At 39.7% G+C, this 14802-nt stretch overlaps 1 protein-coding gene across 7 annotated transcripts in view; it reads left to right on the plus strand.

Moving 5' to 3' along the window:
- Positions 1-14802, plus strand: part of LOC149806905 (ornithine decarboxylase-like) — a 142233-nt gene that overhangs the window by 8576 nt on the left and 118855 nt on the right. The window contains exon 1 of one of the 7 annotated variants that reach the window (XM_089959450.1): positions 10632-10741. The exons of the other annotated variants lie outside the window; for them this stretch is intronic. The gene's annotated coding sequence lies outside the window, so the exon portion shown is untranslated. Of the gene's footprint in view, positions 1-10631; positions 10742-14802 lie in introns of those variants that run through there. 7 annotated transcript variants of the gene reach the window in all.

Raw genomic sequence — 14802 nt, forward strand, 5'->3', positions numbered from 1 at the left:
ATCCCTGGTCCGTATATTCGGTTGACATTATTGATTTAAAGTAATTTACCTCGTAAGACTAACCCAATGTCACATGATTCGTATTTCTCGACGTGTGTGTTTTATGAAGTGTTGCAACTACTTACCGCTTAATGACGAATGCCTTTCATAACCGACAGCAATCTCATATCGTTCATATCGTCAGCGAGCTTAGTCTGCTCACGTTTTCTGGTCATTTTCTCTTCCAAAATCTCTCTCTAAAACATTTCGTTTTCCAGCTGAATCCCTTTTTCCTCTTTCAGCTATAAAAGGCTCGATTCGGTTATTTCCTTTTCTTTTTCCATCTTTCTCCGATCTTTTTCTTTTCGTTTCGTTCTCTTTAGTTCGGCCTTCCCGACTTCTCCTTTTTGCTTGGCTTCAGCTGGTCTCTCAACATCGCGGCGATGTCACTTTCATCATTTCATTATTTCAGCTGCGTTATTTCCTGCAGCGTTCGTCGTCGAGTAGATTTCAGTGTGTCTAGCAGCTGTTTTTGCCTGGCATCTCAGTCGTTTTGGCTTCGTCGAGTTTTGTCAGGAGGGGCTTGAATAGTTCTCCAGCCATATCGCGCTGAAAGGTCTGATGACCTATCTTATCCTCGAGGACGCGCTGTTGTAAGGCGGTTCGTTGGTCGATAAACTTTTGAGAACAACCTCGTGCTGACGATGAAAGCTAACCTTTTCGAATGGCATGGCGGAAACAGAGTTTCTGATATACTAATCAGGAAAGTAAAATTCGTCAAAGCATTTTCGATAGTCGTCCGGGATCGTTCCACATCGCGATGAAAGGACATAAAACCATGTTTGGAGGTGGCCGTCTCTGCGCCATAGCAGTATTTGAACCGTTTGGCCGTGATACCACTGCAATGATCTCTCGCGATCGCTTCGTTGTCTGGGTTAAGTCATGAAAAGAGCAACAACCATCCCGTGTTTCGTCTGATGTATTAACCTACGTCGTAGTACGACTGAACGTGGTAGAGGCTATTGAAGCGCTTGTTACGCGACAACGAAAAATACTAATAATTTTATTAATGTTACCTCGCTCGATCTTAATATCCTCGAAACGATGATATTGTGCGTGTCTGAATCCAGTTCTTCTACGGGCTGGATCTCTTCTGGATCTGCTATCGTCAATGCATCGTCAAAGGCTGTTGCCGAACTCGTTGAACGAATTTTACTTGTCCTGGTGAGGATTGAGCGCATAAGGGATCACGCGATTGTACTTCAGCATGTTATTGAGGAGCATGTTCATGAGGAGATTCGTTTTACCACGACTGGTCTAATCCACGATCATGTAATGCCAATCAGCATAAAAAAAATTATGTGGATTCTCTTTTGTTTTCTCCTTCGTGTCCTTTTTATATAACCATGTCTTATACATCCTTTTGGTACGCTAATCGGATCTGGAGTTAGTTCCAGTTATGATGAGTTGGATAAAAGAAAGTCAACCGCTCTAGGGATTCCATGCAGGGAAATCTCAATATGAGCGGTCACATCCTCGCAATATCGTCGACGTGAGTTATCCACCCCCGGGCACCAATGCTGCACGATGGTCCCACGTGAACAGACTAGCGCAGACTAAATTGTCGTTGTCGGGCGAAACGATGACAGGAAGTATCAACATGGGTGGAATGATCTTGTACTGACTCTCCTAAGCTGCTGAGGAATCTTCCCAACCTGTGAGAGCCTGTGATTTCGATGTGTCTCTGGCTGGAAAATACGATAAAATTGGTGGTTCCATCAGTGGAAATGTGCACATGGCTAGAACCTTTCCGTAGCTACTCACATCACAAGCGATCTGGTGATGTCCTCACCAACCTCTGGAACCACTTATCAAAATTCACGACGCGTTGGGGGTGACTACCGGACTAAACACCAGAGCGACGATGATTTACCACTGTAGAATGATGGACCGTGCTATCTGGATCGATAGAAAAGCCGGAGGAAATTACACAGCTGTCAGTTATGGAAACGTTAAAAATTATGCGGTCAGCAAAAGCGGATATACCATTACTGGAAATGTATTTTTGGCTACTGAATCACGGCTCATGATTACAGACAATCCTCCGGTACTCGACTCATAGGCGACGACGAAACAGTACGTGGACAAACGACGTGTCAAAAAAAATAATGGTCACATTCCAGGGAATCGATGTGAATTTTCTGTCTCGGTGTCGTCGGAATACAATGCCTCTCACCAGGCTTATCTCCTGTACTCTTAGCATTAAGTCTCGAGTAATACTGCCAACGAGAGGGAAACCGCTGCAGTGACTTCCAATTTTTGGATGCAAGTGCAAATTCCCACGCCGATGTCCATCTAGAAATTTCAGGGGCGTGGGGACGCGTAACAGGAAGGTTGCGCGTGCTCACATGGAGAGTTGTTGGCATCAAAATCAATGGAAGCGCTCATGTGTTGTATAACGGAACTTCAAGCACTGGAACGACGGTGATGAAATTTATGACGGCGATCACCAATAACAAATGCATGGCTTTAAAATTTGTGGGTCTGACCACAGAACCAACCAATCCCGGCTTGAGTTACTTTCAAATATTTACTTTGGATGATCTCATCAAACGATCTTGTATAGATCATGGCGGAGATCGTTCGAGTCGCAACGGAGCCGTACCAGTTATTGTTCGGCGATACTTACAGACAAGATGCATCGTATGCTGCCCACGACCAGCACGTGCTCAAGCAGACCACGGGAGTGCACGAGGAGATCACCGAAGTGAGAACTGCAGTTCAATCATCTCAGTATTTGGCCTATCTTAAATTTTGTAATGACAGAGAATGCAAGACTAGTCAAAACCATCGAAGGCATCGTGCAAGACGTCATCAGCGTATTACACCAAGACCTCGTGGACGCGATCCTGAGAATCGGGTACGTCAAATGACGACGATTTGGACGAAAGGAAGACGACGAGGCACAGCGAAAAGATCACGAGTGCATGGACAAAGTAGTGTCACGAAAACGCTTTAGCAGCAGCAGAAAACGGCGATACGCTATCGACAAACGAATTTTTTTTCTACACACTGGCTTGGAGTACGATGACGTGGATACCATCATGGCGATGATGACTCTCGACGAAGGCTCAGGAGAAGGTGCTTCTGACGATGAGGAGTCACCTGCAGTGGATCCGAATGCAGATCTAAACAAAACCAAGGAGCCTCTGCTTTACATTCTTGTGTACGATGATCTTAAAATATTTGACACGAACGTGATTGCGGAAGCGTATGTTTACTTAGAAAGTCTCAAATTATCCGATCGTGTGTTTAAATCCACGATTTTAGATGTGAGAAAGTTTAAGAAGGCAAATTTCGTGGATGTTCCAGAGGTTGAACAGGAAGTGAAGAAAAACACTCAGGATAAAAAAGTTAGATGTGTACAAGTACAAAGTACATATGTGGTCCAATTAAAAAAATGGTGAAAGAAATGTTAGAATACGAAAAGGTGAATCTCACCGCGGATAGAATTGCTATGATACTTTACGAAGTTTACATATATCATCATATACCCAGTACCAATGCCACTGCCACGAATGTTCTTGCAGGATATCTCTACTTGGGGAGATTCAGCTGCAGGTTAATCCAGATACACTTGTATATCTTGCAAAATTCAATCAGCTCACAGACATAAAAAATGAAGGCTTATCACATCTCCTCAGGTAATTAATCATCCAGAAAAACTGCGTCCAATAAAAAATCGACCACTCAGTGAGAAGAAGTACATGAAATTCATAAGCGGTCATCTGCGAGAGCTTGAGTCGCTATTCCAAAGTTCAGTCAACGCAGAATGAAGCCAATCATTGACATTAACTGCATCGATGAAAATGTGCCTTCAGAGCAACGTCGTGAGCTAGAATCGTATTATCGCTATTACCGCCGGAGAGTCTACTTGTTCAAACATGCGTACCGACGATGCAAACACATACTTTAAGTTATTTTGCTGATTCCACTTGCCGTGAATTCCACCGGTGTCATCACCACTAGAAAGGTGGCTAACCCGATGATGTTGATTTTATCCGGAACCGGACCGGCCATGCAGACGATGATGAATCGCATCGAGCCACGGATGAAGGCCAAAAAAAAAGAACAAAAAAAAAAAAAAAATAAAGAAACAAGCAGGCCATGCTGTCTGTGGAGTTCTACTGTGAAGTTCTATGTGACCCACTGTTATGCGTTGGGGTGGAATGCTCTCAATATTTATTTGAATTACTATGGAATTCCCACTCTGGCTCGTTTTTGTAGGAAGTGAAATTAGTGATAGCGAGAGGTAAAGCTCCGAGCCCCCAGTCAGCAATACCGACAATTAAATTATTAAGAACACAAAGGTGAAATTCAAAAGAATAACAATTTAATACAAATTAAACGATATTAATTTCTCAACCAATCTTCTTCCTCTCGACCATGTAACAACCTATTTCATCACGCGATTATAGTGTGAGATGGCTTTCCCCTGTACTTGGTTTCTACTCATCTATGTTTACTCCGCCAATTGCTTTCCTCCTTCCAGCGTTCTCCGATTCTTCCTATCCTCTTCCCCTTTTGTCTCCTTTTCTCCTCCTCCTTTTCTCTCTCTTTCTCCAGCAACGAGGCTTGTTCTCCGCCTACTTCTATCCTGTCTCTCTGAGACTCGGGACTTGACTACCCGGTAGTTCTGTCCACAAAAGCTTCCTACGAAAAACACAAGGACGTTAGCATATGTGTTAGCCATCTCGCCTCACACTACATCAACAATCAATCAATCATCAGATAAAGGCTATCTACATCTTTGATCACGCATTCGTGCACATCGAAAAACCCACACGTTCTTATAGAACAGCGTTGCAATAAGAGCGGTATCCTACTTATCATACATAAATCACTAAATTGCGTCACATCAATATATATATATATATATATATATATATATATATATATATATATATATATATATATATATATATATATATATATATATATTCTGAATCTCATTATTCTGAATCTCATTATTCTCAACAATATCACAACAATCCGACGCATTTCTGTACATTACACTCCCGCAAGTGTACACAAATATTCAAATATCCATATTATTTAAATTTACACACTGCAACCATTTTACAAGTTACAATTTAATTCAACAGTTGCAAAATCTAGAATATCACATAAATAAATACACTAGTCTACCACGAAGTAACTAATAGCGAATTACAATATTAATTCTGACGAGCGAGCAATCTACATAATCATAGCTCATTTATCAAGTACGCGTGTAAATTAAACAATACAAAGGTAATTCTGCGTACTAACGATTCTAGTAAGTAAATATACATACTGCACATAATTACATTTACAATGCCGTAACATTCTGCAACAATCGAGCAAATAACTCACTGACCTTTACGAAGCTTCTTGTCCTTGAATGTACCAAGGTTTTTCCCGCCAAATCACGAGTGGCTTCCGGAGTTATTGCTACAACTTGTCAGCACGATGCTTCACAATGACTAATTCGTTCCCAGCCCAAATGACTGTTAAATTCTGGTTCGAATTGATGGCCCCACCCTTTCTCAGTTCTGATTTGATATCAATTCTACCCCAGTCGGTTCAATTTAACAGACAAGCCTCAGGCCATCTGTCAACGCGGGGAGATTTACAACAGCATCGAGGGTCCTTTGTTCGAGCACAAAACTTCTAAAATCTACATGTTAGTTTTGACACCTAACAGAGCGGCTCTTGTACAAACACAAATCGCCACGGCAGTGCAGGGTCGACATACTCATGGCGCTAACCCATCCCTTTGTTCCTGACTTACGTAATCGCGGCCAGGCAAACGTGACACTGTCCTATCCAGAAATGCTCGATAAGATCCGATCGTACCCGAGTGGAGCTCCCTTTTGACATGTCTTCGCTGTTTAGCGAAATGAGAACCATTGACGATCTCATCGTAGACATGGAACAGTTCGTGTCGCTGAGCCAATTCGAAAAAGTCTACGATAAAAAAATATATTGAGAATGTCCTACTGCTGTGAGGATGTGTTCTTTACCAATGTGGTCCTGAATTATACTGAGGCTTTCCACGAAGCCATTGTGACGGTTCGTCGAAATAACGTTCCCGTGACTCTGGAACGGACGCTAACTAAAGTACAGGGAGCAGCGCGAATGCAAGTGTTACTCACGCGAGATCAACGTACTGAGTTATTCCGAAACAGCATCGTCAGGATCTATTTCTGTGAGGATTGATGAGACAAATACGACAAAGATCTCATTTTCAAGCACACCATTTCCTGCATGCATCGAGATGAACTCCTCAAGTTGATGAATAAGGTATAAAAATGTTTTCTAGATAGTGAATAGATTTGTTCTTTTGCTATCCATTTGGCATTATTTCCAAATTATCCAGACCATTATCGGATTTATCTCCTTTGAGATGATCGACAGCGCATCCGATGAGAACGACTCCGCGATCAACTTCAAACAAGAAACGATGACGGTACATCGTTGCGCTGGTTCCGTGAATGTATGAAAGAACGATGGAATAACCAATAGTGCTAAATCTTATCACGTGTCTGATCTTCGTGCGTACGTTACGCACCTCACCTTTGTATTAACTTCATCACGACTAAACACGGGATGAACTTTACACGGATGCGTCATGCTTAATCTTGGGAAAAACCTGTTCAAACACCGGAGAATGATTTTCGGATAGCTGGGTGGTTCTCAATTTTTCGAAGTAATATTTAATCGCCCTGATGCTTCTCGCACCTCAGCGCTGACATACCTGAAGCTGACCACGAACTCCTTCCTGACAGCCCATGCAGGGCTTAAATACGTGACTACCTCGCTTGATAAGAGAATTCTGCTGCTCCAATACTTTTCCATGTACGAATTGTTGCAGCTTTCCATGCTGCTTTCGAGTAACACTTATTAAATCAACGAAGAGGCATTTTTCTACGTCATAGATTAAATTTTATCTCACAAGAAATGACAAATTAACAAGCAATTAAAAAATGGAAGACGGTACTGTAATTAAATCTCAACTATCACTGCAAGGATAGACCAAAATCTTGCCTAGTATCAATAGAACGCAAGTATAAGGCAGATCCAAGAAAAGAAAAAGATTTTATCCTGAGATAAGATATTGTTCAGCGTATTAGGGGCATCGCTTGGTCGCTGAAAGTACCCCACGTGCTCTATCCCAGATCGAATGCCGCTCTGCGTGAGTTGATTGAACGAGTCAGAAAGTCCTTAAAGATGATGCCTAGAGACGATTTCCGCCGTAAGTTCGTCCACGATTCTCAATTGGTCCTTTTTGATTCATTGATTCGTTCCAGTTTAAGGAGTCGTCGCTAGAAGAACTCGGTCGAACCTTTCCTAAGTTCACGCACTTGGAAAAAAGAATTTGGAGCTCATGCAACTTTCCTCCAGCAAAAAGGACTTTATCTCTACGAATACATCGATGCGTGGTCGAGATTTTATGAAACCTCGTTGCCATCCACTGACATTCTCACTTACATCTCTCCAACATCTCCGATGAGGAATGTAAGTTCGCGAACAAGATATGGAACGATCTCGGATACCAAACTCTGTGCGATTATGAGGACCTGTACCTGAAAACGGACGTAGTTCTACGCATGGCATGGATGTCTTCGAAAATTTGAGACGCACCTTTCTAGATCATTACCAACATGATCCACTCTGGTATTTCTCCTCGCCTGGTTTCTCCTGGGATGCTCTCTCCTCAAGGCGAGTCAAGTCCAGCTTGAGCTCTTTTCAGAGCCAGACATTTTCATGTTCACTAAACAAATGATTCGCGGTGGAATCTCAGCCATCGTCCAACAACACGCCATTGCCAACAACAAATACATGAAACACTGCGATCCCACCAACCCATCCACATACAACGATTACAACAATTACCCCGTTACCATTAATCTATATTGTTGGGCGATGTCGCAACCTCACCGGATCACCGGAGAAAATTTCGTCAAGGAAGGACAAGCGGAATACGACGATGATCATGGCTATTTTGTCGAATTCGATATCCCTCTCATCTCCACGACGCTCACAACGATTATCCCTTCTGTGTGTAACCACTCCTCATCGCACCTACGATGCTTTCTCCACAACAGTTCTAACAAAAAAAACCAATTCTGACTAAACGATATCAAGGTTAAAAAAAACTAGTACCCAATCTCAACCACAAAACACGCTACAAAATACATCATCGACTATGCGAACAAGATCGTCTACATGGACTCATTCTTGACAAAGTTCGTCGTGCCTTCAAGTTTAAACAATCTCCATGGATGAAATCCCATGTAGACCTCAACACAAAACAACGAGCCGAAACTACTACGGTCTTCGGTAAAAATTTCTTCAAACTCATGAATAACGGCTTCTTCGGAAAGACTATAGAAAACATCAGACGCAGAAAGAAAATCAAAGTCGTCAATAACCAACGAAGGAGAGACAAGCTGGTGGCCAAAAATGCATTCGTTACCACGAAATTCTTTGACGAAGAACTTGTCGCTATCGAATCCAGAAAAACACATCTCAAGCTAGATAAACCCATCCACGTCGGTCCAGCCGTTCTAGACCTTTCCAAGATGCTCATGATCGAGTTTCATTGCGACTTCATCAAACGCAAAACCGGAAATAAAGCCACACTACTCATGACCAATAAAGATTTACTCATTTACGAAATTCACACCGACGACGTCTACGCGGATCTATATCAACATCGAGATCTCTTTGATCTTAGCGATTATCCTGAAACAAGCCCATTCCACTGTAATAATAAAAATAAAAATAAACTTGGAAAGTTCAAAGATGAAACTTGTTTGATACTCTTCACATAATTCATAGGACTCATGTCCAAAATGTACTGTCTCACGCACGGTGACCATACCATCAATATAAAAGCCAAAGGAGTATGAGAAAATAAAACATGTCATCGGTCGCATTGCCACCATCGATCATTACAGACAGTCATTAAAGAGCATCTACTCTACCACTCCTTGAGAGCTTTCCGATCGCAGGGACATCATCTCTCCACCATGTTCATCAACAAAAAAGACTATGCTCCTTCGATGATAAACGTTACTCCAATGATGGTATTTATACACTTGCACATGGACATTATCGCACGCAAGACATAACAAAGTGAGCCATACACGCCACTAAGAAGGACAACAATGAGCGAGATACCTCATAACCCAGTAGTACGGTAGAAAGGGAGCACTACGTCTTCTATCACGAAGCAATAAAAGGGAGCCAAAAAACCCCATTTCTATCCACAGGACATGAGGGAGCAAAAACCCATAACCCAGTAGTAAATTAGAACGGGGCACTGTCAATCTCTCTTTAGCACGCAGTGATAAAAGTGAGCCAGAACCCCCATTTCTATTAACTACTCTTGCTTTTGCCAAAACGAATCGGTACAATTCCACTTCTCGAGCTGTTTTGTATATCTTACCCATACTACCGACATAATAATTGTATCTTGTGTATCTTACCCACACTAACGACATAAAACTGTATCTTGCGTATCTTACCCACACTACCGACATAATAATTGCATCTTCTGTATCTTACCCACACAACCGACATAATAATTGTATCTTGTGTATCTTACCCATACTACCGACATAATAATTGTATCTTGTGTATCTTACCCACACTAACGACATAAAATTGTATCTTGCGTATCTTACCCACACTACCGACATAATAATTGCATCTTCTGTATCTTACCCACACAACCGACATAATAATTGTATCTTGTGTATCTTACCCACACTACCGACATAATAACTCCATCTTGTGTACCTTACCCACACAACCGATATAATAAATGTATCTTGTGTATCTTACCCACACTACCGACATAATAATGGTATCTTGTGTATCTTACCCACACTACCGACATAAAAATTGTATCTTGTGTATCTTACCCACACTACCGACATAATAATTGTATCTTGTGTATCTTACCCACACTAACGATATAAAAATTGTATCTTACCCACACTACCGACATAAAAATTGTATCTTGTGTATCTTACCCACACTACCGACATAATAATTTATCTTGTGTATCTTACCCACACTACTGACATAATAACTCCATCTTGTGTACCTTACCCACACAACCGATATAATAATTGTATCTTGTGTATCTTACCCACACTACCGACATAATAATTGTATCTTGTGTATCTTACCCACACTACCGACATAAAAATTGTATCTTGTGTATCTTACCCACACTACCGACATAATAACTGTATCTTGTGTATCTTACCCACACTACCGACATAAAATTATATCTTGCTTATCTTACCCACACTACCGACATAATAATTGTATCTTGTGTATCTTACCCACACTACGACATAAAAATTATATATTGTGTATCTTACCCACACTACCGACATAATAATTGTATCTTGTGTGACAAAATGATACATGACAGTCCTTTTCAAATGGTATCACGGCATCGCTAAAGGTACATCTACAAATGTCGTGTTCATAGAGATTTAGAAGATACACTGGTATGAGTAATCTAAAATGACTGATTTGATATATCTTGATGCAAAAGTCAGTTAGATAATATTCTCCATTTTGGTACCAGTTATATCGTAGGGTGGGAAAATTCAAATGGAACTGTCAGAATTATCTCCTGGCCCTGCAATAGGATAGAACAAGGCTGAACCGGATCTAGCAAAGACACTTCACACAAGTACGTAAATTCGATATTCATTTGTAATGCACATTAATGCTGATTTAATTCATTGATTAATATATGCATTTATCAACATATTCGTTCTATGTATGGAATGGAACTAACAACAGTCCTCTCCTCCTCCCAACCCGCCGAAGGGTCTCTAAAAAAAATTACATATCCCCTCACACCGAGTTGGCCAGTATGGTACCTCGAACAACCACAAAGAATTTGAAGACTGCCCGTAACAGCTAAATAGCAATAACTGTTTTGCATGAGACACGTTTGAGTACGAATATAGTGACATACATTAAGCATTTGTACCCACTAATTGACTTCGTTACACATTAAATTGTGTCGTAAAAACGACTCTGCAAGATTATTGCTATAATGCAAAATTTTGGCACTGGATTATAAAAACTCGAACGTTTCTCATCATTTAATGTGTACAACATAATACTTAAGTTAACTTGTTAGTTCAGCTATAAAATGTCGAACTTGGAACGTACTATATTCCATCCGAAAGCATGACGTTGTGTGACATAGGCCTGACTTTCTAGAAAATTTTGAATAAATTCTGAAACATTCAATTTATAAAATAATCTTATCACATAGAAAGGATAACAAAAAGAATACAGTTTTTATTTTTGCATGCCTCTGTACATGAAGTCTGCATCCGTAGAGTGGCCAAAACGTGACAAAATGATGTTAAATAGTCTTGGGAAAATGGTATTTCACCTTTGTTCAATGTACTTGTGCAAATCACGTGTTGATGTGAGATTTGAAAGAGACACGACTTGAAAATGATTGGATGCATTTACCTTGGTAGATGATGCAACATTTGAAAACACCAGACCGAAATACACAAACAAAACATGTGAGCCGGCTGAAGAAGAAAAAAATTGGTCATATAAAAATCGGAAATAATGTGGCAGTCATATAATGAATCGGTTAGAAAATATTCTATCGTGTAATAGCAGCAGAATCGAAGGGTCAAGGACTCAAACAACATTGCCTAAAACCTCTTCGATTTCACTACCAAAACCATTTCTTTGCCTCACCTATTGATATATTTGACAGAGGTGCGCGGTATTACCAGTATTTCGGTTTATGGCGGTATTTGTTCTGGTGGTACGTACCACGGTACTTTTCACTGTACTGGTACGTCGGTAGTTTCCGTGATGATTGTATAGAAATTCTTCAGGAATCTTGTTACAACTTAAATGATATTAACAGCAAATTAACTTTCTTTTTATATAATAGTTATGTATATCCCAAATTATTGTGAATATTACAAATATAATTTAATTACATACTCATTTAATGTTACATGTATATTATACCCTTGCAATATTACATGGCTGATCTAATGTACGACAAAGATATTCACTTTGTAATTCGCTGGGGGATAATGGGATAATACCGTAAGTACTGACGAGCAGTTTGAGTGTGTGTGTGTGTGTGTGAGAGAGAAAGAGAGAGAGAGAGAGAGAGAGAGAGAGAGAGAGAGTACTTTCCTACTCAAATCATGTATTGATTTTTTTTAGAATCGAGACAGAGTAAGAAAGACTTGGGGACTCATTGGTCAAGATTCAAGATATAGTTAGAATAGATACACCACGCGTTTGGAGAAAACTTTACACCATATTTTATCGAGAGAGACATTCCACAAAGTAAATCATCCGAAACTTAACTAAAATCCATTTTAGCTTCAAATTTTCAGAAAGATTGTTTCCGAAATTGTGTTTTGTAAGAAGCTAGTTTAAGTAGAGGAACTTTCAATTTTTCTATTAAAATGACTAAAGAATCGAATTTGTTTAGTAAACTTGAAAATAAAACTGACCAACATTTGCAACATAAACGTAGACGTATCACAGAGAGCAGCAACTGTTTTGAATATGAAGCAAAGTTAGAAGGATTACATTTTGTTTCAATATTTTTGGTGATAACTTTTTCATTATTTGGACACACGTTGGGAATTGTATGTTGTTTACATCCTAAATTCTTGTAGAAATTAATTAGAAGAAAACAAAACAATATTATTCAGGATGTTCTGGTCTGCGTGTTAGAAAGAGACTAAATCTTCGTTTTCATTAAAATATATGCTATATTGTCACTTTTAAGTTCAATGAATCGATAATATCTTGTAATGAACACAAAAGTAGAGCTTGAAAACAACAATAAGTACTGGTGTAAAACCTATGTTCCATTTGCGAGGTAAGGAAAAATCCACTTGGATTTGACTACAGTAAAATTAATTAATACAACATTTTGGAAGCATTAAAGACTAAAGTCTCAATCACCTCCTCAGCAATGCAGACAGATTGATGGCACAACTTCGCATTATATATCTAGGCCTAGCCCCTTTACGTTCGTCACATGGTGATTTTTCAGAGATTGTACAATATGTTTCATAAAAAGCCAAAATGCCTACTTCATATTTTAAATTGATACGTTACAAAAATTTCAAAGAATGGTGTATTAAAAAGAGGGTATGCACTAAATACAAAACCAAATAAGTGTTTCATTCCAAATCAGAGAAAGAACTCGTTTGATATGGAGTATTCCTACGCCGCATCCAACTCGTTGTTTTCGCCCACTCTGAGCAAATCACATATATAGTTTTGAATATATAGTTATGCTCCTTTAGTCACATGTTTGACACGTGTCACCTAAGTAAGCGCGGTGACTAAATGGAATGTTATAAAACTCACGCAAGCCAAATCTAACTTTTTGAAAACATTATGAATTAAAAGAAACCACAAAACACAAAACCCAAATGTCATATTTTAGTTACTTGCTAACTTATATAAATTTATTAAGTACTTTTGTTTGTTTGTTTGTTGTAATGCTCCGAATTATCCTAGGATTTTCAAAAGCACACGTGTTTCCTGTCTGAACCTTACGTAATTTTCTCGAGTCCACCAAATATTTTATTTTCTCATTTGCTACGTAAGAGTGTTTTATGTTTACTGTTTTCTCCTAATTATGCCATTGTGTGGCTAGTAAACAGTTGGCTTCAGTATTAACACTTTCGATTTTTATGAATAGGCTCTGGAATGTCAGCACGATGCCTTTAACAATATCAGACACAGTGTAAATTTAAGCCTGCATCTTATACAACAGTTAACATACACAGAGCAAATTCAGCAGCAATAAAGTTTTTGCCATTTAATTTCGGGTGGAGTTGTTATTTTAGTTGAAATATTTTCTTTTTTTATCTCAAGATAAAAAAAATTCTTCAAATACTATCATGGATATAGCATAGTGTTATTTTTCTATAAATCAGAGCAAATTATTTGACTAAATATCGAAAGACAGACATTAAACAATATTGGGTCAGACCGCTGCATGAGCACATTAAATTGTTAGTCCCTAATTATTTTCGCTGGCCAAGGTATTTCTGTGCTTCGGGTCTGTGAATTTCATTGGAAAACAGTCTGTTTCCAATGTTTTCTGCGTTCTAAAACTTTGGTCACTAACGGTGTACGTCGGACGTTAGGCACCATGTTACTGGACAACTCGTCGTCTTTGTTGTTGTTGTTGTAGGATTTAACGCCATTGATCAGCACAAGATAGGCTTAACATGGCGGCCAGTATAAATGGTGGAGGAAGAACCCGGGAAAACCTCTGAAAGAGCCACCGACCCACGAGAAGCTACTGGCGGCTTTTGTCATATGCCCACATTGGCTGAATCCGAGACTCGAACCCACGCAGACAAAGGTGAGATGGCAGTTATCTGTAACGGTGCGCACTTTAGACCACTAGGCCAATCGGGGCCCCCGTCGCCTTTGTCAACTAGTCAATACTCGCAAACAAACAACTGGAGATAGGCTTTTTGGATTGTAGAATGCATTTAACTCTTTACCGACATGAAATTATAATCGCTGATCGGCCAGGTCAAGCCTATTAAATGCTTGTATGCTACAATAAATAAATACATATATCAGGGAACGACCCTTGATTCTTGGGAGGGGGGTTAAGGCTTTCAGAAAAAGTCATTGATAGAATTTCAGTTAAAAGTAAACAAATGATCAAATACTGACTTCAGTGTAATTCAAAATCCTAGCCCCAAGTCC

The sequence above is a fragment of the Sinohyriopsis cumingii genome, chromosome 1 (genome assembly GCF_028554795.1).
Source record: "Sinohyriopsis cumingii isolate HCF-2022 chromosome 1, ASM2855479v2, whole genome shotgun sequence".
In the NCBI taxonomy this organism is placed as follows: Eukaryota; Metazoa; Mollusca; class Bivalvia; order Unionida; family Unionidae; genus Sinohyriopsis; species Sinohyriopsis cumingii.